At 40.8% G+C, this 27268-nt stretch overlaps 1 protein-coding gene across 12 annotated transcripts in view; it reads right to left on the reverse strand.

Annotated features, from left to right (window-relative positions):
- The window catches only part of AFF3 (ALF transcription elongation factor 3), a 617822-nt gene that overhangs the window by 244337 nt on the left and 346217 nt on the right, over positions 1 to 27268 (reverse strand). The window lies entirely within an intron of this gene.

Consider the following 27268-nt stretch of genomic DNA (forward strand, 5'->3'; position numbering starts at 1 on the left):
ATGAAGGAATTCCCATTCACAACTGCCACAAAGAGAATAAAATACCTAGGAATATCACTAACAGGGGAAGTGGAGAATCTCTTCAAGAAGAACTACAAACCACTGCTCAAAGAAATCAGAGATGACACAAACAAATTGAAAAACATTCCATGCTCATGCCCAGGAAGAATCGATATCATGAAAATGGCCATACTGCCCAAAGCAATTTATAGATTCAATGTTATTCCCATTAAACTACCACTGACATTCTTCACAGAATTAGAAAAAACTATTTTAAAATTCACATGGAACCAAAAAAGAGCCCGAATAGCCAAGGCAATCCTAATCCTAAGCAAAAAGAATAAAGCCGGAGGCATTACACCACCCAACTTCAAACTATACTAGAAGGCTACAGTAACCAAAACAGCATGGTACTGGTACAAGACCAGACATACAGACCAATGGAACAGAATAGGAAACCCAGAAATAAGACCACACACCTACAATCATCTGATCTTTGACAAATCTGATAAAAACAAGCAATGGAGAAAGAATTCCCTATTTAATAAATGGTGCTGAGGCCGGGCGTGTAATCCCAGCACTTTGGGAGGCCAAGGCGGGTGGATCATGAGGTCAGCAGATCGAGACCATCCTGGCTAACATGGTGAAACCCCGTCTCTAATAAAAATACAAAGAATGAAACCCCGTCTCTACTAAAAACACAAAAAATTAGCTGGGCGTGGTGGCGGGTGCCTGTAGTCCCAGCTACTCGGGAGGCTGAGGCAGGAGAATGGCGTGAACCCGGGAGGCGGAGCTTGCAGTGAGCGGAGATGGCACCACTGCACTCCAGCCTGGGCGACAGAGCGAGACTCTGTCTCAAAAAATAAAATAAAATAAAATAAAATAAAATAAAAATAAATGATGCTGAGAGAACTGATTAGCAATATGTAGAAAACTGAAACCAGACCCCTTCCTTACACCATATACAAAAAATCAACTCATGATGGATTAAAGACTTAAATGTAAAACCCAAAACTAAAAAAGCTCTAGAAAAAACCTAGGCAATACCATTCAGGACATAGGCATAAGCAAAAATTTCATGACAAAGATGCCAAAAGCAATTGCAACAAAAGCAAAAATGGACAAATGGGATCTAATTAAACTAAAAAGCTTCTGCACAGCAAAAGAAAGTACCAACAGAGTAAACAGACAACCTACAGAATGGGAGAAAATTTTTGCAATCTGTACCTCTGACAAAGGTTTAACATCCAGCATCTATAAGGAACTTAAACAAATTTACAAGAAAAAAATAAACAGCTCCATGAACAAGTGGGCAAAGGACACGAACAGACACTTCTCTAAAGACATACACGCAGCCAACAAACACATGAAAAAAGCTCAACATCATTGATCATTAGAGAAATAGAAATCAAAACCACAATGAGATATTATCTCACACCAGTCAGAATGGCTATTAATAAAAAGTCAAAAAACAACATCTGGCAATGTTGTGGAGAAGGAGGAATGCTTTCACACTGTTAGTGGGAGTGTAAATTCAACCATTGTGGAAGACAGTGCGGCAATTCCTTAAAGACCTAGAGGCAGAAATACCATTTGACCCAGCAATCCCATTACTGGGTATTACCCAAAGGAAGAGAAATTGTTCATTATAAAGGACACATGCACGTGTTTGTGCACTGCAGCACTATTAGCAATAGCAAAGACATGGGATCAACCTAAATGCCCATCAATGATACACTGGATAAAGAAAATGTGGTACATATACACCATGGAACACTATGCAGCCATAAAAAAGAATGAGATCATGTCCTTTGCAGGGACACGGATGGAGCTGGAGGCCTTCATCCTTAGCAAACTAACACAGGAACAGAAAACCAAATACTGCACATTCTCACTTATAAGTGGGAGCTAGATGATGATAACACATGGACACATGTGTGGGAAAAACGCACACTGGGGCCTGTTAGAGGGAGGGAGGAGGTGGGAGGAGGGAAAAAATCAGGAAGAATAGCTAATAGGTACTGAGTTTAATACCTGGGTGATGGGCTGATAGGTGCAGCAAACCACCATGGCACATATTTACCTATGTAACAAACTTGCACATCCTGCACATGTACCCCAGAACTTAAAAGTTGGAAGAAAAAAAAAAAACCCAACTCAGGATGCCATTCCTCATGGCTCATGCTTCTTGCTCTGGAAAAAAAAAAAAAAAAAAAAGCCATTATAGGAATTCTTGAAAGATGACAACATCATTAGAATGAGTATTTAGATTCTCAAGACGACTATTTCCAAGGACAGGAGCTCCTTGAATGCACTAAAAATACTCCCAAACACGAATACTTCTTTTTAAAAATGAATCTAGCAACCAGCACATCGAAGGAAACAAGTCAATACCCAGTGACCCAGTTGTGGTAGAACACTAGTTTAGTTCTGGGCAAATATAAACTTTAAAATAAACCCGACGCTTTAAAAATACCAAGCTTCCATAGTAGAATGATAAAATAATACAACAGTAGGAGACATGTGAAAATGCATGACTGTGTCTCAGGAGGAAGGAAAGCGTGGGGAACTTTTCAAATACAACTCTCAGAGGGGTTTCAAATAGCACCGGGGAGAAAAGGAATGCACTCAGTGTTCCTGGAGTTCCTTCTAATGGTGTCTCTTTGGCTCCTAACAAAGAAGCAGCAGCAGAGTCAAAATTATTTTGGGCAAATTTCAAGAAATGAAAACAAAGGTTTAAAAACCACAGAAGAGTAGGGGTCAGTTTGTTTACCTAGCACAGACAGATGGTTGTGTTTCTGTAGTCAGAGGAGCAATGCAGAAAGACTTGCAAAGTTCCAGAGGAGGCACATTTGCCAAGAAAATGCTTCAGGTTGGCAGAAGGTAGAAACGCTGTATTGGGTAAATATTTAGCAACACTGAAGAATTTTTAACACTAATATCTCATTTGGAGTGGAATATGCTTTATGGTCTGAATTCTTTCCCCGCTCTGTTTTACACGTGATGATAAAAATCAAAACATAATCACCTGTCGAGGATGAATCCTGCACCTGTGAAATTATATTTCAGACAAGCCAACTTCCTAATTACAATGGAGAGGGAACTGGCATGAGGAAGCAAGCTATTTCTACCATTCCAGCAGTGGGCTCCAGGCTCTCAGATGAAGGGCTGTTGGTACAACCACAAAAAAAACCTGCTAAAATCATCTTTTATTATTCCTGTCTGCACAACAAATAGCTCCATCTGGGGCTCAATGGTAGACTCCAGCCAAAATTTGTAAGGGCTCAGCTCTGAGGCATCTGACAGCAGCCTGCATAAGGTAGAAAATCAGACCATCATCAGCATCAGGATCACTGTCTACATGAGTTGATGAAGGGTTTGTGCGGGGCACGGGGCTGAGCATGTCAAGGGGCACAGAAAATTGGAAGCATGGACCCTGCTCTAAAGAAGCTTACAGGGCAGCTGGGGAGATAGGAATCTACAAATGCACATACGTAAAAGCACAACAGTCCCTCAGTTATGTGTGGCAAATTCCAAATGAGGGACGGGAGGTGATGCTTGGAATTGAGCAAAGTCAGAGCCCGCTGTGAGTGGCAGTAGCCAGTGCCACACAAAGCAGGCAGGGTGTGAGCATCTTCCGAGAACTTCCTACCCGTAAGTCTCCATGCTAAGTTCCCACCCAGGTCCTCTCATTTACCTGATTCCTTTCCAGGAGCATCCTGGGAGAGTGCCACTAGGAGACCACAGTTCTTTCTGCACAGAGGAAACCTTCCATTTTTCCAAAATGTTTGCTTGATCCTACTTGACTCCAGGTCCTTCCTGCTGGGCTTTAAAGACAGTTGATACCAGACAGTGGCTGGTGCCACGCTGAAGGGTGCATGTTCAGAGTCCTGAATCCCTAGACCCTGGGCATCTACAGACTGAATGCTGCTGCATTCCGGGGCTCAGATGCCTGAGTCATGGGGAGTGGTCCTTGGGCTTTTCTCAAAGGAGTACACTGCACTGGATAATTGTGTCCTTACTTGGGTTGGGTTAAGCATTCCCATCTGCCTGCCCTGGTAAGTTTCTCTAATAGATGTTATGTACAAGGTTCTTCATTCGTAACTCTTTCAAATATCTCAGGTAAGGATTGCTAGCTCTTCGCCTCCAACATCTGGTAGGCTTTCCACCTGGTTCCTTTGCTTTCTGTCTCTATGAAAATGCTCTGAAGAGCGGGTCTCGGTCAGGCAAGCTACCTGTAGGCCGTGTCTTCACGCACACAAACAAGTTGGCTGCCTTCTACCAGCTCCCAGTAGCCCCACAGAGTAGAAGCGCCACAGGCTGTGTCCTGTACACTCTGGCCCTGGGAGCGCAGGCTCCGTTTGCACAGCATTACTGAAGCAGGCCCTGGGGTCGTTAAAAAAAAGCAAAAGCAAAAAAACTGCAAAAATTAGTTCCGGCACTGCCAGTTCAAATGGGCAGTGTGCACGTCCATATGGCTGGGCTCCTCCAGGTCTGACTGTGCCATAAAGACAGGTTTCGGTCGGCTCGTTCCAGGCCTGAGAGCCAGAAGGCAGAGCAGTCTTGGAAGCACCGAAGCCAGAGTGACTCCTGCACATTGCATCCCTTCTGGACCCTGCCTGGAGCTCCGTCTGCCCGGAACACCCTTCTCCCTCTGTCTTCCTCTGGTTTCCTCCTCCTCCTTCTCATCTCTTACCTCCTTCAGGTCTGTGGCTTTCCCCAGCAGTTTACACAGTACCTGGCACTGGGTGAAGCTCAACAATATTTGTTCAGAACATGAAGGAATGTACAATCGACACAAGGAAGGGATGACGCAAGCTGCCTCAGAAAGGCAGAAACAGAGGGGATGAACAGCACACATAGAAAGCAATAGATGTATTCACGCATAACCACACCAGCAGGATGCCACCCCACTCCCACCATAACTGGCTGGGACAATGCTTGCCAGCCTGTATCTCCCCACTCCCATCTCTAGATGTTCTTTCATTCATGTGATTATCAATGTGATCTACATGTCATCGGTCTGAGAATCTAACTTAACAATATTAAGTCTTCCTATCCATGAGCATAGAACATTTTCCCACTTTTTTAAGTTTTAATTTCTTTCAACAATGTTTTCTAGTTGTCAGTGTACAAGTATTGCACTTTCTTGGTTAACTTTATTGCTAAGTGTTTTATCCTTTTGATGCTATGGTAAATGAAATTTCCTTAATTTCATTTTTTGAATTGCTCATTGCTAGTGTATAGAAATAAAACTGATTTTTGTATATATTGATCTTATATTCTGCAACTTTGCCAAACTTTTTTTATTACCTATGATTGTGTTTGTGTGTGTGGTGGGGGTGGCTCTTCAGGGTTTTCTATACAGAAGATAATGTTATCTGTGTATTAGAGATAGTTTTACTTCTTCCTTTCCAATTTGGATGCCTTTTCTTTTCTTGCCTAAGTGCTCTGGCTAGTACTTCCAGGATAACACGACTGGAAGTAGTGAGCAGACACCCTTGTTTAGCTCCTGATCTTAGGGAGAAAGCATTTGCTCTTTTATCATTAAACATGACGTTAGCTGTGGGTTTTCCATGGGTATCTGTTCTAGCTAGAGGAGGGCTGCCTCTATTGCTGGTTTGTTGCATGTTTTTATTATGGATGGGTGTTAGGATTTTGTCAAATGCTTTTTCTGTACCTATGGAGATGGCCATATGGCTGTTATCATTTATTTATAGTTAGGGTATGTTCTATTAATTTCAATATATAAAATCAACTTTGAATTCTTGGCATAAATCCCAAAGAAATAAATTCTCAAAACAACAAGAAGATGATAAATACGCTCATAATATTACATACCAATGCGGTGATTCACATTTTTCAGGGAATTTTCACAAACAAAAAACCCTGGGTAAGTGACCACACAGTTATTATTCTTATTAGTCAGTTATGTATTTTTGTGTATTCAGGGGGTACAAGTGTAGGTTTCTTACAAGCATACACTGGGTAGTGGTGAAGTCTGGGCTTTTAGTGAACCCATCACCCGAAGCATAAACACTGTACCCAGTAGGTAGTTTTTCAGCCCTCATTCCCCTCCCACCCTCCCACCTTTCATGGTCTATTATTCCGCTTTGTATGTCCATGTGTACCCGTTGATTAGCTTCCACTTGTAAGTAAGAACATGTGGTATTTGATTTTCTGTTTCTGAGCACACAGTTATTATTATTAGTCTTCATTTCACAAGTAAAGAAACAAAAGCTCAGAAACTTCTCCAAGGATACAACATTGGCAAATGGCAGAGCCAGGACCCGGATTCAGGTCTTCTCATTTCCGGTCTAAATAGTCACATGCACAGACAGAGTGTTATAGTTATACTGAAAAGATAGCTGCAGGATCATTACAAGAAAAGATGAAGAACACGTCTCATTCAAAACTGGAATCCCAGCATCTGAAGGACCACGGAAGTCACCAAAGTGTTTAATGAGCATCTGTTCATAATCCCTTCTGTGGGTCATTCTGATCACTGTAGGAAGAGCAGGACTTATCTCCCATCTCCAAACACCCTCCCTTGACCTCACAGCAGACTAGAGCAACCATCCCATTTCTCCGCTCCTCTTTATAGCAAAACTTGCCGTCTAAACTCCCTGTCCCGATTCCAGTCTGTGCTTCGAGCTGATGCCAGTCTGGCATTCTTGGGGCTGATTCTCAGTTTCCCGCCTACGGAACCTCTCAGCACTCTGTTTGAGTAAATAATTCTCTCCTCAATGGATCACTTTCCTCCTGGCTATCAAAATATCTACTCTTAGCTTCTCCTTCCCAGGTTCCTTTGTAAGATCCTTCTCACCTTCCTGATTTTTATATGACTGTGCAACCCAGGGTTTGGCTCTACAATTGCTTCTGTTTTCCAGGTATACTTATGTTCTGGATGATCTCATCCTGGCCACGTTTACCCTGCCAAAACTATACCTTTCGCCTGAATGCCAAGCTTGTGCATCTAACTGCTTCCCAGCTACCTCCACTCTGATATCTGAATAGAACCCTAAGTTAACACATTTAAAACTGAACTCTTGAGTTCCACCACAAACCTGCTTTTTCCATTGTCTTCCCCATCTTAGTGAATGGCAACTTCATTCTTCCAGTTGCTCAGGTCCAAACCCTGGACTCATCTTGACTTCTCTCTTTCTTTCACCCTAAGCATGCAATATATTAGTGAATCCTGACAGCCCAACCCTCAAAATGTATCCTGGATCTAGTCACTTGTGACCTCCAAGGCCACCACCTTAGTATACGCCACTGTCATCTCTCATTTGACTTTTCCTGAGGTCTCCTGCTTCCACCCTTGTTCCCTGACAAGCCTCTTCTCCCTATAGCAGCCAGTGGGATCATTTAAACACAAACAGATCATGTCAGTCTTCTGCTGATGTGGCTTCCTGTCTTACAGAGAATGATATCTTCCTATCTTACGGAGAATAAAACCCAAAGTTCTTGCATCTGGCCCTGGTTCCCTCCATGACTCAGTTCTCATCATTCTCCCCTTACTTACTGTAGTTTAGTTACAATGATTTTCTCCAAACAAACCAAACAGGTGCCTGCCTCAGGACCTTTGCACCTGCTGTTCCCTTGGCCTGTCCATCCCCCTCCATGACAGCAATGCCACTCCCTCCCCTACTTGATAGGTCTCTGCTCAACCACGACTTCAGCAGAGAGGGCCTCCCCGTCTGCCCTTTCTTACATAATACCAGCCCAGTTATTCTCTATTGCCTCACCTTGCCTTATTTTCCTTCTTAGCACTTATCACTGCCTAATATTTATATATTTATTGGTTTATCTGTTTCTTGTCTCCCGTTGCTAACATGTAAATATCATGAGAACAGGAAACTTTCTGTTTGTTCATTGCTATATCTTAGGACTGGGTCAGCAAAACAATGGCGGCCAGGCCAAACTGGCCTGCCACATTATTTTAAATTATGTTTTACTGGAACACAGCCATACCACTTCATTCACTGCTGTTATCCATGGGTGCTTCTGTGCTACAAAGGTATAACTGAGTAATCACATCAGAGACTGAATGGCCCTCAAAGCCTAAAATGTTGACCATTTGGTCCTTTCCAGAAAATGTTTGCCGGCTTGTTTTGGGGTCTAGAAGATGATGCTGGCACACAGTAGAGGCACCAAACGCATTTGCTCAATGAATAAATGCATGAATGAATGAAATAAAAGAAGAAACCAAGATGTGGGTAAACACATATTATAGCACAAGGGCATTTGCATTTGTTACTAGATTAAGTATAGCAAAATATTAGAAAGTGATTTAAACTTAACAGAAATCCAAATAAAGAGAAAAAAACTTACAATTCTATTTTCTGTAAGTTGGGAATAATATGAGGCGAGGGAAATGCTGGGGTGAATACTGCTAGCCTGTGTGACATTCAAGCTTATGTAGAACTTTATTATCCGGGGAACTTCAGTTCAAATAAATGAACACACACACACTAAAAACGATTGCCTCAGAAACCTGAAAGGGTTTTTTTTCTTTTTCTTTACATGTCTTCTTTACATTCAGGCCAATGCTTTGATCTTCCATTTCCCCTTGGGCATGAAGACAGTTTTCTTTTGGAGTTGGGGTCCCCACATTGTAATAACTGTTAACAGAGTGCACCTGAAAGGCTTAAATGTAGACATTACCGAAAGCCCTTTGGCCCAAACATCTGTAAATGCTAGCGAACATTATAAAATAAAAAAACAGGATTCCCTTTCTGGTATTTTTTTAAGGCACTAATTCTGCCAGCATGAGAGAGTAGAAGGAACAGAACTCAGAAAGCACAAGGTCAGAGTTAAACTTTTAAAAGACGGTACAAAGTCCCCAGTGAACATGTGCAGGACACACTGCCTGAGCTGTGCTGCCACCATAGGAAGAGGGGCCTTCCAGGGCCCTGCAAAGCTTTTCCACGGCAATCCATCTGAAACTGCTTCTGAAACTTTTGTCAACTTTGACCTACAACTCTGGTTCTCAAGAGAGCCAGTCAAAAAGCATTTGCTCAACTCCTTCTATGCTTTACTTTGAGTTTAACATCAAAGGCTCAGGCCTCTCTTCTGATATTTGACCATTTTTACTGGTAATTGGGTTTGTGGATGAACACCTCCATCCCAACACACGTACAAACGCAGTGTTCACGGCAAACTCAGACACAAGACTTCTGCAGGTAACATTAGGGTTCTCAAACCCACAATAATACACAAAATATTTTAAACGAATGGCATTCAGATATCCAGAAGCAAAAAAGACACAAATTCTTATTTTGGCGCATGAGTGTGTAGAAGATCTGTTTTCTTAAGCACAAACATTTTCCAAACAAATAGTTTTAAACATCCAAAAAGTCTGTCTTGCCTTGCTGTTCTAGAAAAGTTCCTAGGGCTTCTGAGAATTTTACGGGGGATTAAAGACGTGAATGGCTGCTTGGTACCTGGCGCCCAGGCTGGCCTTATCTTTCCTTGGCATATCTTTGGCAGAGGATAGTAGTAGATAAAATCCATTATTGACAGGAAAACAGACAATGAGCAGAGAAGTAAATGAGAAAGGCTCACTATTTACCCAACTTTCAAACGGTAATAAAGCTTTTGCTCTATCCCAAAGTTTGACAATTGCCATGCACTGCCAACCCCTACCTCTCAAGTCCCCTTTAAAATCCTCCTCCAAACTTGAGGGGTTCCAACTGCGGAGATTCTGAAAAGCTGTTGCACACCACCTCCTCTTCTAGAGCCTGCCTGTCCCGAGGGGCTCACGCATTGTCAGCGTCTGGGGACGCTGGGTAGACAATGCAAAGGAGAGGGTGTAAATGTAAATTCTGTATTTGGGTACCAGTGGCTGTGCTGCTGTAGTGTGAGGGAACTCACCCATCTCAGGAACTCTGGCCTCTCTCATGAGAAGAAAGATGCCCTGTGAGAGCAGAGGAATACATGGCACAGGAGGATTCATGTCTGCCTCACACTGTCCTGAGGACTAAGCCATGCTGGCCACTGACGAAACACGTGTTCTTTTATCAACCAAACCGTATCTTTGCTCAAACCATCTGTAGCCAATCATTTAGCCTGACTGCTTTTCTGGAATCCAGAGCTGTCTTTCTGGAATTCGTGATGTGGAAGCTGTCATTTGCAGAAACTTCCAGAAAACGAAAGGATGGTCAAGAGACCATCCTGAAGGTATATATCCAGCCACTTTTCTAAAATATTTTATACTTGCTCTGGTACATGACAGGGCCCCCCCCGGAAAGGGAAAGAGATTCAAGAGGGTCTCCCATACCTGACTTGAGTGGTAAATCAACACACCCTTTCAGCACCCACTATGTGCTAAACATAGATATTGTATTTCATCAATTATACGTTGCCCACCGCAAGTACTTTTTGAAGCTGCCTTAACTCTCTCTGATCAAAAAGTTACTTTTTAAGCACACCCAGGTGTTTCTGAAAAGCATTCAAAGAAAACACTAAGGTAACCTCTGCAGATGCCTTGCTGAGAAGCCAGTCTTGCATTCACCTTGCCAGCAGCTCTAGCATAAGTGACTAGCAGGGGGGTTAAGCCCCAAAGCCCCTCAGGGAATCAGGACACAGCATCTGTCAATCAGAACCAAGCCCTGACAGCCCAGTTACCAGAACTTTGTCCTCTCTGATAGTTTCTCGTCTAGAAACAAGGTTTGGGTGAGTCTCCACAGGTCTGCCGTTTTCAGCACCCTCGTGGATAGTCTGGAGGCATTCTTTGGGTTGTCACGGGGCATGTGTGTATATTTCAGTGTAGTACTATCCTGCCAAACCCCCGCAGGCTCTAAATATGATAGAGCACAGGCAGTCTCACAAAGCGCCTGTGCTGCACAGCACAGAAAGGAAATGAGGCCGGGCGCGGTGGCTCAAGCCTGTAATCCCAGCACTTTGGGAGGCCGAGGCGGGCGGATCATGAGGTCAGGAGATCGAGACCATCCTGGCTAACACGGTGAAACCCCGTCTCTACTAAAAAATACAAAAAATTAGCCGGGCGTGGTGGCGGGCGCCTGTAGTCCCAGCTACTCGGGAGGCTGAGGCAGGAGAATGCTGTGAACCCGGGAGGCGGAGCTTGCAGTGAGCTGAGATCCGGCCACTGCACTCCAGCCTGGGCGACAGAGGGAGACTCCGACTCAAAAAAAAAAAAAAAAAAAAAAGAAAGGAAATGAAAGATACAAGGCCCGGGAGTTAGCCCCTCTAGAGGCCTGAAACAAGCTCAGAGCAAAGGGTGACCGGATGGCAAATAAAAGTGCATAGGTCAGTGAAGTATGCAAGTTCACCTTACATGCTAGTATGATATTCGAATGACATAAAGCTTTGTGCAGTATTAAGACATTCTGTTTCTCAACTTTAAAATCTTAGGCTATCGGCATTTGGGAGAACAAGCTCTACCAGGCATTTCACTGCAAGAGCAATTTTATTCTACTGAATAATGTGGACACCTTTTCTCTCAGCCACTTTTTATGTCAGGATCTGAAGTATTAATAAGTATACACCAAAAGTGACTGTATTGTCCTATCATTCAGTCCATACCTTTTAGGTGATCTCTACAGGCTGATCGTGAGGTGAGTACATTTTAAGTTACTAGGATTTAAAAACTCACGATAACCTGATCGGGAGGCTGTGTTGGGCTTCCTCTTTGCAAATATGTGTTTGCTACCTTGGCTAGTGCGTTTCCTCACTCCTTCACTCCAGCTCTGCAATTATCCGGACTGTTGTTTATTTAAACCGTTGCATGTTGCTGAGTGTTTGCACACGTGAGGTTTTAGTCACTTATCCTCCTTTACATCCCTGCTTGTGTCCCGGCAGCCAGGAGAGGATGCAGGTGTGGTAAGAGCAGGACAGTGAGTTCCAGTTACTGCAGGTCAGCCTGAATTAGCTTGTCTGTTCCTAACTGAACTCTGGCAAAGCCATTCCAAGTTCTAATCTACGTGGACCTCTATAACAGAAAGCGAGTGAAATCGAAAATTACAGTCATGCAGTCCACGACAAATGAAAATTTATGCTATACCTTACTGCCACACTCACATTAAATGGCCATTTCCAAATTTAAAGTAATAGCACAGAAGTGGATTCCACCTGCCTTTATAAGGACAGCGTTAGTTAGAAAATTATATCCAAACCTCCAAAAATTACCTGTAAAGGTTACAACTACCAGAGACAAGAAGATTAGCTTAGAAATAATAAAACTTTACTCTCTCCTTATTCCTCTTCTCTTTTTACAATTGACTCTCATCAGAGGTTCTACATGGGCAATAAAAGGGGGACATTTTTATTTCCCCTCAGGTTTCTTTAACTTAAAAGTTCTAAAAACTGTTGTAGATAAAAGGCTTTTCTGCTGTCTCCTTCCACTGAATATGTGGAAGAGTTTAGAACTCTTCAGAAAACTTCCTACTCTTCACATACACTCAAGAAATTCTGAGAGTTTGAATCAGCATGAACCTTAAAATGATTTTTTATTTTATTTTATTTTTAGACAGTCGTGCCCTGTCACCCAGGCTGGAGTGCAGTGGCATGATCTCGGCTCACGGCAACCTCAGCCTCCAGGTTCAAGCGATTCTCCTGCCTCAGCCTCCCGAGTAGCTGGGATTACAGGCACGTATCACCACGCCCGGCTAATTTTTTGAATTTTTGGTAGAGATGGGGTTTCACCGTGTTAGCCAGGATGGTCTTGAACTCCTGACCTCAAGTGATCTGCCTGCCTTGACCTCCCAAAGTGCTTTAAGAAGAACCTGAATTCACTTAGTGCCTGTTCCCCATTGACATAGTCTCTGCCTGGTGCCCCACGACCGTTCATTGAGTGCGGACTCTCAAATCTCGCACAATTACGGGTGCTTTCTGTAAAAGCACGGTAGGGAGATGAAGGGTTTGGGCTTTTTACTCTGCCTGCCATTTCTTCTCTGTACTCTTGGGAAAGTTGTTTAATCTCTCAGGCTCAGTTTCCTCATCTGTAAATGGGGATCAGAGATTGATAACGGCATTTGACTCATGAGGCCAATGTGAGGCTCCATGAGATACTGGCACTGAAGCCACCATCAATCAGCACACAATAGGTCGGTGCACATTCGTAAATGTCAGTTGTGGCTATTGCAATGATTAAAGATGAACATGGCCATAAAGCAAAAGGTAGAATATTGAATGTTCAGATAAAGTTCATCTTTAAAACAACAAATGTTTAAAAAAATCAAGATTTTCCACCTTTTACTTCTCGATCTTATATGGTAATAATGCACGTATGACAGCGCAATGCAGTAAGGATAAGGCTGATAATTGTGACTCTGCCCAGAAATCAGGGGTGTGGGGGCCAGTAAATACAACAGATACTGAAAAACATTTGTAGGTTTTATGCCATAGTGCTATAAAGTTGCATAGTAAAAAAAAATAAACTACAACTTCAAACTAATCCTTTTATGCCAGCGTGCTGTAAAATATTTAGAGGATTCGGGCTGGTTTTAGTGATGGATTCAATGTGCCATGGAGTTTTGTCCTTTCCCAAACTTTAGCTGCAATGGCTGAATTCCTACCACACCATCTGTTCCTGACACTTGGTCTCATTAGTACAACTATTTTTACTGATACATGCAGCAATGCTTCTCATAGCATCTTAGCTAAGCATTATTTATTGTATCTATATATACAACAATATTAACACAGTCAAGCACCAGGATCGGTACTTGAGGGCATCATTAAAATCAGCCAGTGTTCAGTGAGAGACTTAATGATGGATTTAATAGTATTAAATGGGCAAAAATGCCCTTGGCCTTTACATTCTCATTTAAAAACATATAAAAGAGCAGTAATTCAGGCAGTTATACTTCTCTCAAAGATTTTGCTCTAAATCACAGATGGCAGCGGGAGGCCACGGCTGTGTGCTGGCTCACACCCCACTCACTCCAACCGAAGCCAGAAGTGCTCGTTGGGTCATAATTAGCAAACTACCCACAAACTCGACTCTTTAAATCAGAGGCCAGTGACTGCCAGGCTGTGGCATAGATGGGAGAAAACAAGCAGAAACGTTCGAGGTGTTCTCTGGAGGCTGCCTTTGGATAGCTGTGACCCCCAGGTTTGGCATCGAGACAGGGTTCCACACCTGCGCCACCACCCCTGCAGTGTGCAGCGCTGTATTTTGCTTTCTGAGAAAGCCTCACGGTTTGGCTCTTTGGTGCATGAGGCTTTAAGGCGATGTGCCCCCTGCCCAGCTCTTGCCCTGCTCCAACCCCTTGCCACAGACGGCGCACATCTCTGTTTTAGAAACAAATCATTTAGCCACTTAATCACGAATTCCCAATGATGTACATCCTGCAGAAGTCTGAGCTGGGGCTGCTGGTCTGAAAGTCTACCTACTTCTGACCGGAGATCTTGGGCTAGGCTGGGTTTCCAATTTGGATGAAGACAGTTTTGGCTGAGCAGGGAAAAGAAAACAAACAAACAAACAAACAAACAAACAACCTTGGAGCCTGGAGTTTGCTGAGAGGCTCGGTTCTGCCTCTGCTCAGCTGTATACCAGCTCTGAGATTGGGGGCTGGCCATCCTTGGAGTCTGCTTCCTTATCAGCAAATGCCTCTTAAAGTTGTTATGATACTTCTCAGAACTAGACAACATATATGAAATTAGATAATGCATAGTCACACACTACTTGGCGACATGTTGGTTAATGACAGACTGCATATATGAGGTGGGTCCTGGAAGATAATAATGGAGGGGGCGTCCTATCACTTAGTGACGTTGCAGCCATTGTAATGTCACAGTGTAACACATTACTCACGTGTCTGTGGTGATGCTGGCGTAAATAAACCTAATGCAATGCCAGTCATATAATAGTATGGCCCATACAACATTATGTACAGTACATACTATTTCATAATGCCAATAAACAACGATGTCACAGATTTATGTATTTACTACATTCCACTATACTTTTATTACTTTAGAGTGCACTCCTTCTACTTACTAAAAATAAGTTAACTGTACAACAGCTTCAAGCAGTTCCTCATGAGGTATCCAGAAGAAGGCATTGCTATCAGAGGAGAGGACAGCTCCATCCATGTTACCGCCCCTGAAGACCTCCCAGTGGGACAAGATGTGCAGGTGGAGGACAGTGATATTGATGATTTTGACCCTGTGTAGCCTACATTAATGTGCTGTGTCTTTGATTTTAGCCAAAAAAATTTAAAAAGAAAAGCAGTTTTAATAAAAAAAAAAAAGCTTGGCCGGGCGCCGTAGCTCAAGCCTGTAATCCCAGCACTTCAGGAGGCCGAGACGGGCGGATCACGAGGTCAGGAGATCGAGACTATCCTGGCTAACACAATGAAACCCCGTCTCTACTAAAAAAAATACAAAAAAAAAAAAAAAAAAACAACTAGCTGGGCGAGGTGGCGGGCGCCTGTAGTCCCAGCTACTCGGGAGGCTGAGGCAGGAGAACGGCGTAAACCCGGGAGGCGGAGCTTGCAGTGAGCTGAGATCCGGCCACTGCACTCCAGCCTGGGCGACAGAGCAAGACTCCGTCTCAAAAAAAAAAATAAATAAATAAAAATAAAAAAAAATAAAAAATATAAAAAATAAAAAAAATAAAAAAAGCTTACAGAATCAGGACGTAAAGAAACTATTTTTGAATAGTTGTACAATGTATTTGTGCTTAAGCTAAATGTTATTACGAAAGAGTCAAAAAGTTACACAACTTAAAAAATTTATAAAGGAAAAAGGTTACAGTAAGAATAGGCTAAGGTTAATTTATTACCGAAGAAATAAAAGTTTTTTTTTTTTTTTTTTTTTTTTTGAGACAGAGTCTCGCTCTGTCGCCCAGGCTGGAGTGTAGTGGCCGGATCTCAGCTCACTGCAAGCTCCGCCTCCCGGGTTTACGCCATTCTCCTGCCTCAGCCTCCCGAGTAGCTGGGACTACAGGTGCCCGCCACCTCACCCGGCTAGTTTTTTGTATTTTTTAGTAGAGACGGGGTTTCACCGGGTTAGCCAGGATGGTCTCGATCTCCTGACCTCGTGATCCGCCCGTCTCGGCCTCCCAAAGTGCTGGGATTACAGGCTTGAGCCACCGCGCCCGGCCAGAAATAAAAGTTTTTAAAAAATAAATGTAGTGTAGTCTACGTTCACAGGGTACAGTAGTGTACGGTAATGTCCTAGGGCTTCGCATGCACTCAGCACTCGCTCACTGACTCACCCAGAGCAACTTCCAGTCCTGCAAGCTCCTTTCGTGGTAAGGGTCCTATACAAGTGTGCTATTTTTAAAAAATCTTTTATGCTGTATTTTCACTCTACCTTTTGTGTTTAGATACATATATAGTTATCATTGCGGTACAATTGCCTATAGTATTCAGTATAGTAGCATGCTGTGTAGGTTTCTGGCCTAGCAGCAACAGACCAGACCATACAGCCTGGGTGTAGAGTAGGCTATACCATCTTAGTGTGTGATGTTCACAAAACAATGAAATGGCCTAACGACACATTTCTCAGAACGTATCCATATTGTTATACCATGCATGACTGCATATGAAATGCTTCGTACAAAGCTTGGCATTCATAATTTTAATAAGAAGTTGTTGGCCAGGTGCGGTGCCATGCCTGTAATTCCAACTCTTTGGGAGGCCAAGTTGGGAGGATTACTTGAGAGCAGGAGTTCAAGACCAGCCTGGGAAACACAGCGAGACCCTGTCTCTGCAAAAAATTATCTGGGCATGGCAGTGCATGCAGCTGGGTAGAGTGGTACATGCCTGTAGTCATAGCTACTTGGGAGGCTGGGGTGGGAGGATCGCTTGAGTTCAAGAGTTCGAGGCTACAGTGAGCTAACTGCGCCACTGCACTTCAGACTAGGTAACAGAGTGAGTCCCTGTCACCAAAAACAAAAACAAAAAACAAAAAACAAAAAAAAAGTAGTTGAGGATTCGGGCCACTGGTGCTGCCTTCTTTTCTAGACAGCCTAAAAATCATGAAAACGGAACCAGAATGACAGTATGGCTGCCCTCTCCCAGAACTTCCACCAGGCCTCTCTGCATGCCCCCAGGATTAACCTGCATGGATGGCAGCCCAGCTTCTTCCTGTCTCCGGCCTCAGGAGAGACTTTCATTTTGGAACTGCTGACAATCACACCAAGAACAGGTCATGTCAGGAGAGGCTGGGAGTGACGCTGCTCAAGGATTTGGAGGCTGCTTCCCTGGGAAGTTACAGACCTAACTGAGTCCTCCTCACACTTTTTAAAGGCTTTCAGGAAAAATAAAAATCAGTGGCATAAGCGCAAGCTCTGTGAATTAAAAGATGGCTACAAAATGATCTTCTCTGCATTTTAAGCAAATTATAGAATCATTCAACTAATTTCAACAATGAAAGGAATGTAGATCCAGTAAAAATTACACATGCATGGACCCTGGTGATGATACCTAAAATTAGATTGTTGATGGCAGCTCCTGCAAAAATAAATGCAAAGTGATTGCTCATCAGAAAATACATACTGAGTTCCCATGTGAAACTCTTGCCTGTGATAAATTCTTCCAACGAAATGACTACTCAAGCATTTACCAACCTGCCTTAGAAAATAGTGCAAGCTAATGTTTCTTGTCCAAAAATGTGCATACAGCACAGATAAGAAAAGAAATGTGACAGTAACAGCAGAGTCTTGACCTGGCTAAAAAGCCCATACAATAAGTGCTATAAGGACATCAACTAGGAACTGGGCTAATGTGTTAACTGGTGTCTGACAGTAGCACCCACAACAAAACAACTCAAAATTTATTAATAAAACTACCATATGCTTTCAACATCTACACACAATGGGCCTAAGGCTTTGTAATTTTTGAATGAAACCCACTACACAGAACCTCCGAGTGAATGAATGAAAGATCTAAGATTTGCTTCTCCTGCAAAGGAACCCTGGGCTGTATTTATGCATTTGAGGATAAGATGTTTCCTTTAAGGAGGAGTTTGCTTTTGCAGTAACTGAATTCTATAGCAGGTTTCAAACAGGGGCAATGTCTGGAGATATTTTTGGTTGCCGTAACAGAGCGGATGCTACTGGCATCAAGTGGCTAGACGCCAGGGGTATCGCTAAACATCCTACAGTGCATAGGACAGTCCCACAACCAAAAATCATCTGGCCTAAAATGTCCATAGTCCTAAGGCAAAGAAACCCTGATAAATATACAACAATCTACAACTCTGATAAATGTACAGTGATCATACTCTGGGTATTTACTCAAGATAAACGACAACACATGTCCACATGAAAACTTGCACACACGAGTAGCTTTACTGACAACAACCCAAACCGAAAACTTGAAATATCCAAGGCAAATTAACAATGGATAAAGAAATTATGATATACCCATAGAATGGAACACTTCTCAGCAACCGAAAGAAGGGACCGAGTACACAAAACATGAGTAAATCTCAAAAACAGTTTGATAAGTAAAAGAAGCCAGGCACGAAGAGTATATACCATTTGATTCTAGGCAGGTGATGTTCCAGAACTGGTGATGCAGAACTAGGCTATACGGACTGCAAGCACTTCGGCGATCATGTTGGCCTGGGGATAGGAGAGTAAGGGTTGGGGTTCCTCTTTTTTTTTTCCTTTATTCAAGAAGGAAATGTGTTGAAAATTAGTTGGCCACATACAGTTGTCCCTCGCTATCCTTGGGGGATTGGTTCTGGGACCTCTGTGGATACCAAAATCTATGGATGCTTATATAAAATGATATACAATGGTGTATTTCCATGTAATTCTCCTATATACTTTAATAAATAATCTCTAGGTTACTTATAGCATTTTATGTCATGTAAATGCCATGTAGATAGTTGCTCTATTGCACTGTTCGGGGACTAATGACAAGAAAAAGAGTCTGTGCCTGTTCAGGACAGACGCACCACTCTTTCCCCGGCCCCTGAACATTTTCGATCTGTGGTTGATTTAATCCGTGAATGTGGAACCCACAAATACAGAGGGCCGACTGTACAGTCAATCTTCATTATTCATGGATTCTTTATTTCCAAATATGCCCCCTCATTAAAGTTTACTGATGCCCCAAATTTCACACTCACAGTGCTTTCCTGGTCATTCATGGATATGCACAGAATGGTGAAAACCATGACTGGCCCAAGGTGCATGTTTCCAGCCAAGGCTGAAAAACGTGACACGCTGTCTTCTTGTTTCAGCTCTCATATTGCAAATGACTGTCCTTTTTGTGGTATATTTAGTGCCATATTTTTTGCAATTCCGTTTTTTTTTTGTTTGTTTGTTTTTTAATTTTTCTGTTTAAAATAGACCCCAGGCATCGTGCTCAGAGCTGTCTAGTGATCCCAAGTGCAAAAAACATTGTAATGACCGTTATGGAGGAAATAAGTGCGTCAGATATGCTTCATTTGGGCATAGGTTATAGTGTTGTTGGCTGTGAATTCAGTGTTAGTGAATCAACAATCTATGTTAAATAAGGTGTCTTTAAACAGACACACATACATCAAGGTTATGTATTGATTGGCTGATGTGTGGTCGAAGGCTCACAGGAACTTAACTTGGCATTTTCCCTAGGTTCAGTATTTGCTAATTCAGTATGAGTTGGTAAAACATAATACTATGAATAAAGAGAATGGACTGCATGTGGGAGTCTTTTTCTAGACACTATTACACAGCACTCTGGCGTCGAGGCTAGAGGATCGCTTGAAGCCAGGAGTTCAAGACCAGCCTGGGTAACAAGACTCCATCTCCACAAAATATAAAAAAATTAGCTGGGCGCACTAGCAGCGCATGCGTATAGTTCCAGCTACTTGGAAGGCTGAGGTGGGAGGATCTCCTGAGCCCAGGAGTTTGAGTTACAGTGAGCCGTGACTGAGTCGTTACACTCCAACCTGCCTGAGTGACAGAGTGAGACTCTGTCTTAAACAAACAAAAAACAAAACAACAACAACAACAAAAACCCAAACAAAATGAAATTGGCAAGAGTACATCTTTGCCTTACTATCTTAGGAGGAAAGCAATTTGTTCCTTTACCGTTAGTTAAGCTACTATAGGCTTTTTGTGGATACCCTTTATCAAGCTGAGGAAGTTTCCATATATTCCTAGTTTGTTCAGAGTTATATATATCTTACATTTTGCCAAATGCTTTTTCTGCACCAATTGAAATAGTCATATAATTTTATCCTTTATTCTGCTAATGTGGAAAATTACATTGATTGATTTTTGTATGTTAAACCTTCTTGGCATTCCTGGAGTACTTTACTTCTTATAGATTTCTGAATTTAACTAGCTAAGTTTTGTGAAAGGTACTAGTCTGTTATTTTCTTTGTCTAGTTTTGATATCAGGCTAATGTTAGCCTCTTGAAAAACATATCTGGGACATGTTTCCTCCTCATTTGTTTTCTGAATAATTTTGAACATGGTTAATATTTCTTCCTCAACCGGTAACATTTGAGTGACACCATTTGATCATGGTGATATGGTTTGGATATCTGTCCCCTTCAAATCTCATGTTGAAACGCGATGACCCCCGGTGTTGGAGGTGATGCCTACTGAGACTTTTTTGGGTCATGAGGATGGATCCCTCATGAATGGCCTGGTGCCCTCCCCACGGTCATGAGTGAGTTTCTAGCTCTATTAGTTTCCACAAGAACTGGATGTTAAAAAAAGAACCACGGCACTTCCTTTTTCTCCAGCTCCTTCTCGCTCAGGGTGAGACGCCTGCTCCCGCTTCGCCTTCCATCCTGACTATAAGCTTCAGGAGGCCTCACCAGAGGTGAATGCTGGCACTGTCCTTCTTAAACAGACTGCAGAACCCTGAGCCCAAACAAACATCTTTTCTTTGTAAATTTCCCAGTCTTGGGCATTCCTTTACAGCAACACAAAACAGTCTAACGCACATGAAATTTGGGGGAATTACAAATTCAATGTCTTTAACACAGATAGGACTATGCAGATTCTAGTTTTTCTGGGGTAGATTTGGTCATTTTTATCTTTAAATAAATTTGTGCATTTCCTCTAAGTTGTTGAATCTATTGGCATAAAGTTGCTAACGGTAGCCCCTTATTTATTCTTTTAATGTTTGCAGTATCTGTGGTGAAGTTCTCTCTTTCATTGCTCATATTGATCATTCATGTTTTCTCTTTTCTGTTGTTTAGCTCACTTAGAACTTTATTAATTTTATTGATCTTCTCAAAGGAGCAGCTTTAGATGTCATAAATTTTCCGTATCTTTGTCCATTTTCTATTTTTAATGAGTTCTGCTCCTACGTTTATTATTTCTTCCTTCTACTTCCTTTGGGTTTAATTTACTCTTTGTACTTGAGATTCTTAAGGTGGAAACTCAAGGAACCTGATGTTCGACCTTTCTTCTTTTTTTGTTACGAACATTTAAAGCTATAAGATGTCCCTGAAGAACTGCTCTAACTACATTTTACATATACATCTTCATTAGGGTCAATATCTCTTCTAATTTCTCTGATGATTTCTTCTTTGACACATGGATTTAGAAATTATGTTGTTTCATTTCCCCATATTGGGGGATTTTCCAGATATCTCTTTTATTTCTAAATTAATTTTGTTTTGGCCAGAAAACATATTCTGTATTTCAGTCCTTCTAATTTACTGAGATTTGTTTTAGATACAGAACATGGTCTGTCTTCCTTTTGCTATGGGTCACATTTGCTGCTTCCTTTTCTTACAATTTTGGAACGGACGCTTAACATTTTAGATGTTGGTAAATGTTTTTCTTTTCTTTCTTCAGAGATTGATGAAGTTTGCTCTGTCAAGAAATTAGGTTACTTGGGTATCAAAGCTTATTTTTAAATTTTGTTACGGTGTAGCCAATCCCTTTATTCTAGAAATACTTTAGTTGCATTACTAAGACATAGCTAGTATCTCTACTTAATGCTCTGGGTTGTTAACGGGTCTTTCCATTAAGGCTTGTGAGAATTTCAATGTATCTCTGCTGTATGTGAGTTCTGGGAATTGTTCATCTAGTAGCTCCATGGCAATTTTTATTTGCATAGCCTTGTGGAATTTCATATTATGCATGCAAGGATTAGTATTCAGCCAAAGACTCAAGGGGTCCCCTATGCAGATTTCTGGAGCTCTTCCTCTGAGTATCTCCACTTTAGTATTCTGCCTTGCAAATTCCAGCTGCCTAGGCCTTTTCAGTCTATTTTCCCTCAACTCAGTGCGACTTCTAGGTTCTGTTTAAAGCTCCCTCTCTTCACTACAGTCTAGAAAGCAGCTCTGAATATAAATCTGAGATGACTACAGTAGTCACCTAATTTATTTCCCTTCACGGGATCATGATTCTGTACTGACTGTTTTCCAATGTCTGAAAACAGTGATTTCATATATTTTGTGTAGTTTTCTAGTTGTTTATGGCAGGAGGGCAAATTCTATACCATTTATTACTTCATAAGAGGAACTAGAGTAATCACTCAAAAGTATGAACCTGATGATATCACTCCCCAGCTTAAAACCCTTCCATGCTGACTGTGTAATTTACTGTCTATACTGGTATATTTCTGAAGTGTTAAAATGCTAATCAGAAGACGTGCTGGTGATTCACAAGAGCAATGATATGGAATCAACCTAAGTGCCCATCAATGGATGATGGATAGAGAAAAAGTAGTGTGCATATAAACACACACACACACCATGGAATACTACTCAGTCATGAAAAAGAATGAAATCATGTCTTTGGCAGCAACATCCCTGGCTGCACTGGAGGCCATTATCTTAAGTGAAACAACTCAGAAAGTCAAATACCGAGAGTCCCACTTATAAGTGGGAACTAAATAATGTGCACACATGGACATAGTATGTGGAATGACAGACACTGGGGACTCAGGAGGGCAGTGGGTGGGGGGCAGATGGGAGGGCAGTGAGGGATGAGAAATTACATAACGGGCACAATCTACATTACTCAGATGGTGGATACACTAAACACCCAGATTTTACCACTGCACAATACACTCATTTAACAAAACAGCACTTGTAGCCCTTAAATTTACCCAAGAAAAAGGTGTGGGGATAACGAGCACAAAGCAGGATGATCACAGGAAAACTAGCACCTTTGTCACTGCTAAACTCCTCGGCTTGGCTTCTAAGCTCTCATTACTTCCCCTCCTCACTTCCCTCCCACCTTCATTTCTTAAGCTTGAATGCATCTACATTGCTGTATTTCTTACGTGTAGCGCCTCTCCTCTCTTGTTCATCTAGTAAACTCCTCTTTTGCCTTCCAGGCGGTTGAAACATTACCTTCCTCTAGGTCTACACAGTGCTTTGTACCTGATTTGGCTTGCACCTCATGGTATTCTATTAATTTATTTGCATGTTGCCTCCTCTTCTAGACTAGGTTTTTGAGAAAGTGAGAGAAAAATCAAGAAATCTGTTTTAGAAAAATTAATCCAGAAACAATATTTGTGAAAAATTGAATAAAGGATGAGGAACGGGGGCAATTTAGAAGATGGTTTAATATCTACATTCTTATTTAACAGCAGCCTTCAAGGCTAAAGAAGCCCAAAGGCCTCTTAACACCTAATCACCCCATTTATTCCTCTTAAACTCTCACCCGCGATCAAAACCTATTCAGAGAATCAGAATTTTAAAATGTAAAGATCTCAGTATGAAGGTTTTTGGTATTTTATGATCTAACCAAACCTTCCAAAGTCTGGTGAGCGTCAAGTTGGCAAACCACCTGCAATCTTCCCACTAAACTATATTTAGTATCCCACTGTAGCACCCACTGCAACCGACATATGAATACATTGTGCTAACAAATACATTATTTAATACAAAACTCTTCAATTTATTACATTGTATTATAAATTTATTTTGCTTTATAAGAAAATAGATTTTAACTCAAAAAGTTTCTTATTTGGAACAAATACACGAAGCAAAGGTTTTCAAGCACTAGACATCAAGCAACCACCAACTTAATTCCCAGGAAATGAAAAACTGCTGAGGCAAGCTGTATGACTGCCCCAGCTTACTGCACTAAGAGCTTCTGGGCTATAGCACAGGGAGCGGAGGCCCTGAGAAAGCCCAGCAAACACACTGAGCAGAGAGTCTGGGGAGAACAAGTTGACTTGAGTTTGCTGCTCAGAACACAAGAGCGGAGATTGCTGTAGAGAGAGAATCTTGGAGATCTGCAGGTCTTCCTTGAGTATTCAGCAGAGTTCTGAGTGGCACAAGTATATGAAAAAATAACCTGAGGCTAGGGAAAGAATCATCTGAAAGGATTACAGAAAAAAATACCAGGTGCTCACCAGCCAGACTGTAAAACCTTATAATTAACAGGGCATTGGATAGAGCACTCAAAAGAATCTTGCCTCAGTATTAGGCAATAATTAGCCATAGACTAAATGATGCTCTTTCTAACCTAACAAATTGTGGAGACAAAACCCAAAAGGATCAAACTATTTCCAAGTAACTTAACTATATCCCAGAACAAAGCACAGGGAGATCTGTAGAAATACAAAAAAGCAAAACTCTGTCTGGTGTCCAACCAAAGATGACCAGACAGACAGATTACCATACATGCAAAGAAGCAAGAAAATGCAACCTATAGTGAGAAAAAAATAAGACGGCCCAGAACGGCCACCGATGCCAGACTTATTGGACAAAGATATTAAACAGTTACTATTTGTAATATGTACGTCCAGAAAGTTAAGTAGAGACATAGAAGATATACCAAAGACCCAAACTGAGCTTCTAGAGATGGAAACTATATGAAATGAAAATATACATTGAATGCAATTAACGGCAGAATAGAGATTGTAAAAGAAAACATTAATGAGCTTGAAGACAACAACAGAAACTACACAAAATGAAACACAGAGAGAAAAAAAAACATAAGTAAATGGCAGAACGACTTCATGTGTGATCTAATGTACATAAAATTGGAGTCCCTAAAGGAGAAGGGGAAGGTAGAAAATATATTTAAATAAATAATGAAGGAACAAAACCTTAACATTTGATAAAACACATAAATCTACAGATGTAAGAAACTTGGTTATGATAGATACAGAAAACATGAAGAAAGCTACAAAAGGACAAAGTATAATCAAACTGCTCAAAACCAGTGGTAAAAGAAAAACATTTAAAAGCAGCCAGAGAAAGACAAAACAGATTAGGCTTACAACAGATTTACTGTTGGAAACAATGCAAGTAAGAAGACAGCGGAGCAACATCTTCAAAACATGGAAAGAAAATAAATAACTCCAAAATATATATATGACAAAAATATGTCAAAAACTAAGGTGAAATACAGACATTTTCAGATATGCAACAGCTGGAAAAGTTCATAACCAGCAGATCCGCACTACGGAAAATGTTAAAGGAAGTCCTTGAGGCAGAAGGAAAGTGCTAACAGATGGAAATATAAATATACTCAAAGGAATAAAGAGAACTGAAAACTGGTAAGTCTATTAAACATATTTTATAATTTGAATATGTTTAAGATATAATTGATTAGTTAAGAAAAAAATAGTAATATTTTTGGAGTTGATAACATACAAGTAAGATGTTTAACAACAATAGGGAAAAGGTGGCTGGAGAAGGAGTAATGAAGAATTGTAAAGTTCTTACACTGAACATGAAGTGGTAAAATATTACTTGAAAGTTAGTTAAAGATGTCTACTATAATTCCTAAAGCAACCACTAAAATAACAAAGCAAAGAGTAATAGCTAATAAGACAACAAATGAGATTAAATGAAAACAAACAAACAAACAAACAAGTTAATGCAAAAGAAGACAGGAAAAGAGGAAAGGGTAATAATTATTCAATTACACTGAATAGTTGCATTCAATGTTAATTGCATTGAATTACATTGCATGTAATTATTGATATGGTTAGGACTATTTTCCAACCTGTTTTTATTTATCTAATCGGATCAATAATAATTAAATAATAAATGTAAACACTATAAAATCCCAGTTAAAAGACAGAAATGAGCAGACTGCATTAAAAGATCAAGACCCAATTATATGCTGTTCATAAGAAATACACTGTAAGTATAAGAAAAACCAAATAGATTAAAATAAAATGATAGAAATACATACATATTCCACGCTAACATTAATCAAAAGAAAGCTGAATTGGCTATATTAATATTAAAGTAGATCTCAATGCAGCCAGGGATAAAGAAGTTTATATCACAACATCAAACCGACCGATCAACACAACATAAAAGTCTAAATGCTTATGTGCCTAACACAGCTTCAAAATACATGAAGCAAAAACAAATACAACTTCAAGGAGAAATAGTCCCTTAATTATGGTCAGAGATTTCAGTATCTCGCCCTTAGTAATTGATAGAATATGTAGGAAGAAAATCAGACTTTTCTGACTAATGTAGCCTCGACGAACACTATGACACCATGGTCTAGGTAGAAAATGTAATAGAATCTACAAAAAAGCTACCAAAATTAACAAGTTAGTTTCACAAAGTTGCAGGATACAAGATCAGTAAACAAATATAAATTACATATCTACATGCCAGCAACTAGTAAACAGAACCTGAAATTCAAAAAATAAATGCTATATATATCAGTATTAAAAATAAAATATACTTAGGAATAAATCTGACAAAAGATATTCAAGTCCTGTGCATTAAAAACTATAAAACACTGCAGAGAGAAATTAAAGAGATCTAAACTCTAATGGTAGAACAGAGATTATAAAAGAAAGCACTAGTGAGCTTCAAGGCATAATAACAGAAACTACATAAAATGAAACACAGAGAGAAAAAAGAGTAAAAAGAGAAAAAAGAATATAAGTGAACTGTGGAATGATTTCATGTGTGGTCTAACCTAAAATTGGAGTTCCCAAAAGAAGGGGGAGGGTAGAAAATATATTTGAATAAATAATGAAGGAAAAAAAAAAACCCTTAACATTTGATGAAAAGCAAATAGATATACCATGTTCATGATTTGGAAGAATCAATATTGTTAAGATGCCAATTCTTTCTAAATTCATTTGTAGATTCAATGCAATCATAATAAAAATCCTAATAGGCTTTTTTGTGTGTAGAAATTGACAAGTTGGTTCTAAAATTTACACAGAAAAGCAAAGGTGTTAAAATAACCAAAACAACTAGAAAAACAAGAATAAAATCGAAAGACTATACTATGTGATAGAAAATCATACAGCTATAGTGACCAAGACAGTGTGATACCAGTGTAAGGACTGACAAGAACCAGAGAATCCAGAAATACACCACATATCTACAAACAACTGATTTTCAGCAAAAGTGCAAAGGCAATTCAGTGAAGAAAGGACAGTATTTC

Source organism: Macaca fascicularis, chromosome 13 (assembly GCF_037993035.2).
Source record: "Macaca fascicularis isolate 582-1 chromosome 13, T2T-MFA8v1.1".
Taxonomy (NCBI): domain Eukaryota; kingdom Metazoa; phylum Chordata; class Mammalia; order Primates; family Cercopithecidae; genus Macaca; species Macaca fascicularis.